Source organism: Rosa chinensis, chromosome 2, assembly GCF_002994745.2.
Source record: "Rosa chinensis cultivar Old Blush chromosome 2, RchiOBHm-V2, whole genome shotgun sequence".
Taxonomy (NCBI): Eukaryota; Viridiplantae; Streptophyta; class Magnoliopsida; order Rosales; family Rosaceae; genus Rosa; species Rosa chinensis.
In genome coordinates this window covers 65414380-65419434 of record NC_037089.1, presented here as the reverse complement: position 1 = coordinate 65419434, position 5055 = coordinate 65414380, and the positions used below count along the sequence as shown (strand labels likewise).

Sequence of the window (5055 nt, the reverse complement as noted above, 5' to 3'; positions counted from 1 at the left end):
GTTTCAACCATATGATTGTTGAATGAAATTAAAGCAGGTGCAACATGTTTGTCCAAATAAATGGCAGCTCTCTTAAAATGTTTTGATAGCAAGTTAGCAACCCAGTTCCAACCAATTAATAAGATATATAAATATCAGGTTTATTTGTACTCACATCATGCAGAAATATTCAAAGACGTTTTTTCAAACTTATTTTTCATTTTCTTCTTGCAAAACCGTGTACAAAAGTTAAACCAGCGAAAGTTAAGGTCAATGACATAATACTAATGGTTCATTGACCTCGCTCCCACAAATAAAAGCTTACGAGGTTGATCATGTTAAAGAACAATCATTCCTAGCTTAGCCTAGAAATTGTTCATACGTTTTCAAACCTAGGTTGATTAAAGCTGCCGCCGCCGGCTACCGAACCTCCTACAGTAACCACTGCACTTGTCGTCAATTTTGGGGAGATCCCCACGCGCAGGCCGGCAGGCCGCAGCCAGGGGCGGATCCAACCATAACTGGGTTGGGCTCAAGTCCCACCAAGTTTTTTGGGCCAAAAAAAAAAGAAAGGCTTATAGCTTTAGTTTTTTTTTTTAATTATTTTAATTTATTGGAATGCTCCTTTCCTTTCAAGCCCCACTAAACTCGGGGTTGGAGCACTCCTGAAGCAGAGGGCAGCCCAACAACTCCTCTCCTTTCTAACTTCCTCTCTGTGACTCCGTCCCCGGTCTCCGAGCTCCAGGTATCTCTCTCTCCCTCTCCGTCTTCTTCTCCTCCTCCTCTTCTTCTCTTCTTCTTCTTAATCTGACCCAATCACCCATTTGAAATTATAATTAAAATTAATTCTACTGAGTAATGAAATTATGAAATTGTATGTATGAATGTATCTGATAATCTGAATATGTTGGTCTGGGTTAAGTTACCTATTTTCATGGCTAGCAGACCCTAGATTGGGAAAATCGATCCCATTGTTAAATCATCGAAATCAATCCGGAGTCTTTTTCCGAGATAGTCGTCGTACATCTGGCCACGGGCCGCCACTGGTCACAGTAGTTGGTTGCCTCCAGCGAATCTACAATTCACAAATTTTTGAATTTGTCTGCAATGATCTGCTATTCTGCTTCGTTTCGCTTTGGTCAATCTCGACCACCTCAATGAAATCGTAAGTTATTTCTTTTTCTAGTTGTTGATGATATATATATATATATATACATTCCTTTGTTAAGAAGTTCAAGCCCCACCGAGCTTGTAATCCTGGATCCACCCTGGCTACAGCCGTAGTAACCAACAACCTCATGATGCCTAGATCGAGAGGGCTCATGGCCAATCCTTGCTTGTTCATGTTCTGATCGATCCCAGTGAACAATTTGAATTGAACTCAAAAGAGCACCCACTTCCTTCACCAGTTTTTGGCACTAGAGGTGCACAAGAACCTCGCATCTTCACCAGCAAAATTGACGAAAAAATAGCATGATAAGATGAAGCCTATGATTGCAAGGTGCCTACGCCGAGCAAAATCGTTGCCGGCCGTCACCCTCTTGGTGATCAGTGGAGAGAAAAACCTTCTCCCTGGACTGATCGAGCAAAGACGCCACCGCTAGGCAGCAACCTGAGTCTTCCTTGTGGAGAGAGAGAACCTAGCATTTTTTATTTGGTAAATGAGATATGTAAATTATGTATGTGATCATTGTACATCTAATTTTGTGGGGGTTGTTTACAATAATATATGTAATGTTTTTCACACATTCATTTCACATCTAATTGAATTAAAATTATAGTTTAATCTCATTCTTACAAAAAATTATAATTTAATCAAACAAAATTTGCTATATTAACAACAAATTTATAACATTCATTTTTGATGTAAATTTTTTTTATCGAAGGAGGTTAGCTCCTTCATTAAATTAAGCAATCAGTACAAAAACGAAATACTCTAGTGGGGTGGGCAGAAAGAATCACTCCTGATAGCACCCTAACATCCTATTTTAAACAAGAATAAGAAACCAGCAAACCCTTAGTACACCCACCTTTTAGGAAGTCCATGCATTATTATTCCAAACAAAAACCTAGAAGCTTCGAAGCAGACATAAAATGGTTTCAACTAAAACTCCTGGTCTTTGTGACCTAAATAAAATTTAAGCAATACCATGGGCCATAGAGACCCAATTCATAAGGAGAGTAGAAGGTGTATTGTCACCGCCAACCCCCATTCTAAAGGCAGACTCGACCATTAAAAACTTAGGCCCTAGCCCACCCATATCCAGCCTAGCTTGCAGCAGGCCCTCCAACCTGTACCAGGCCTAGCTGGCCCAGATGGACAAAATTGCTAATGGCACCCCATAGTGACCACCACAGCAAAACAAGTCGTCACCACTACACGAGTCGCCGCCAGAGAGACTAACCAGTCCATGGTGTCGCCACCAAAGCCACTGCAGCCACCCTAATTTCCATTGATGCCGCTGCACCAGGTACAACCGATGATCAAGCATCCATGACTAGCCACTCCAGAGAAAAGCATAACATTTGCTCCACCACCACCATCAAAATCAAAACCCATTCCATCTTCACTAACCATCGCCACAGAAGTTCGGATCGTTCAACGATCAGGTTCGCCCAATCCGATCCCATCGAGTCGATCATTCGAAGCAACAGATCATGGCGACGTTGACCCTACCACCATATCTCTGACCTGCACAGTGAAACCCGAGACACCAATCACATCTTCAGATAAAAAAGACTCCACCCCCATAGCCTCCCCAACGACAAGGAACACACTCCCTACCAAGAAGAAGGTGGCAAGAAGCAAAGCCAGTCGGACTGACTTCAAAGCAGCCATCAGACGACGACCAGGTATAGTACAAAGATCAAGCCATCTACCAAACCCTAGCAGAGCACGCTAGGTCGACAGGATAGTAACTTTATCTGGGACCAAACTTGATTTTCCTTATATCTCATTTTACATATAATTGAATTAAATTACAATATTGACAACAAATTTATTCACTATTGTAATAAAATCGGTAAAATAATTATGTATATTAAACTAAGATTACGCAAATAAAACTTGTTGTCATGTATATATGTCTGTATGAATGTAGACTTTTTCCCAATGTTCCACATTAACTAATAAATTGTATGTGCATGATCACTGAAAAAGATTCAACTTGTGCATGATTATGCTTAGGTACAAATGCATGCCATGAATAAATGGTATGAATACACAATTTTTATACTCGAGTTCGGGCGAAAGACAAAGAAAGAAGACAATTTCAGCTCTCATGTACGTGCATGCATACATGCATTCTAAGTCTCTGGTTTTAGGGGGCTTTTAGTTATGTTGTATCTTTTATTGTCATAAATGTGTATACACTCTACATGTGTTGATGTATGTAAACTAATACATATATAAAATATCATTAATGTTCAAGTAAATCATTATTTGTGTGTTTGACCCAAACTCTAGGTTACTTGACCTAGTGGTAATAGAGTTTAATTAGAAGAATCTAGATATTCTCATTCAATGTATAATTCGGATTCTATGCATTGTAATCCTCTATATAAAGAGGCCCCATTATCAATGACAACACATAACAATTCTTTCTCAAATATCGTTTCCCTAAAACACGTTATCAGCACGACGTCCTAACCCTGAAACAAATAGCTAAAACCCTAAATCCGAATACAAAACCTTGAAACCTTTTCTGCCTCCTCCACACAACTTGAAGCCCTCGACCCCAGGAATCCAGAACTAGAGGCAGAATCACCAGAACCGGCCACCGGAAGCTCCAAACCACCCGCAGCCAATACTCCACCGGTTCACCACCTTGCAGATCTCCGATTGCTACCAAAATTTTCCAGCAGCGGATATTTGATCCCTAAATTCTGGAACCAAAAGAAAAACAGTGAAAACTGGCCTAAATGTGGGTGAAACGGCCGACTAAACCTTTTGCAAAAAACCGGCAGAAAAGAGAAGAAAAGGAAAAAAAAAAAAAGGGAGGAGGCAGCCCTAGCTGAGCCCAAGCCATGGCCCACTGACGCAAGCCACTTCAGCAGCACAGTCAACAGCACGTGCCACGTCATCACTGGACGCCACTGCCATGTCATCAATCAATGATTGCCGGAGACTTTTCAGACAAGTTTTCAAGCCACTTTCTGGCGACTTTTTCCGGCCATTTACTGGCGACTTTTCCAACCACTTTTTTCTATCAAATTTTCCGGCGACTTATTTCGAGGTATTTTTTCTATATATAAGTTCCCCTTTTTTAGAGTTTTTTTTTTAATTCATTTTCTCTTCTTTTTATCGGGGACTTGCAACCTCCCTTCTTCTACCCCCCTTTCTTCATCATAGGGGAGACCAAATTAAGCCGAACTGTGGGGGTTCGTGCTTACTCCAAGCTTAGAGCTTGTTGAGATCTCCAAACTTAGAGTTTGTAGAGAAGTAGAGAATTTTTGATCGACCACTTACGTCATTGTTTCAATCTAATCTAATACCTCTTGAAATTTAATTTCTTAGAAGCGATTACGCTTAGAAATTCCTAATTTCTTGGAAGCGATTACGCTAAGGAATTTTATATGTTTTCGTGGTAGCCTTTTACGCTCCGAAACAAACTCTTTTTCTTGTTCTCTTTCAGGATGAGTAACCTGAACAAATTGGATTTTGCTCCATTGGGAACAACTGGCTCTAGATATCACATGTGGGTTTGTGATGTCCGCCAGCATCTCAAGGCTGATGGAATCCTGGATATGATTCTCGAGCCTAGCTAAGACGTGCTAACTATTGAGCAATCTCAAACTTTAGAAGCAAATAAAGCAACCTTAGAGGCAAATAAGAAGAAAGCCATTATCCTAATGACTCGTCATATGGATGATTCGCTGTAGTACGAGGGTATGAATGAAGAAGACCCCATAAGGCTGTGGGTCTCACTGGAAGAAAGATTTGGCAACGTCCGTGACTCCCTGCTTCCTGACCTAGAAGTGAGATGGCATAGCCTCCGCTTCTGTGATTTCAAGTCAGTTCTTGACTACAATCAAGGAGCACTTTGCATTAAATCTTTAATAGAATTCTGTGGTAAA

The 5055-nt window shown here is 40.7% G+C and overlaps 1 long non-coding RNA gene across 2 annotated transcripts; it reads left to right on the top strand.

Annotated features, from left to right (window-relative positions):
* The first annotated feature begins 442 nt into the window (after positions 1 to 442).
* Positions 443 to 1736, top strand: LOC121051802. 2 transcript variants are annotated; one of them, XR_005807041.1, is made up of 3 exons: positions 443 to 724; positions 902 to 1144; positions 1258 to 1736. It is a non-coding gene; the product is annotated as an uncharacterized LOC121051802 (long non-coding RNA). The 2 variants fall into 2 exon arrangements; XR_005807040.1 differs by having other exon boundaries at positions 508 to 724; positions 925 to 1144.
* Positions 1737 to 5055: the final 3319 nt, after the last annotated feature.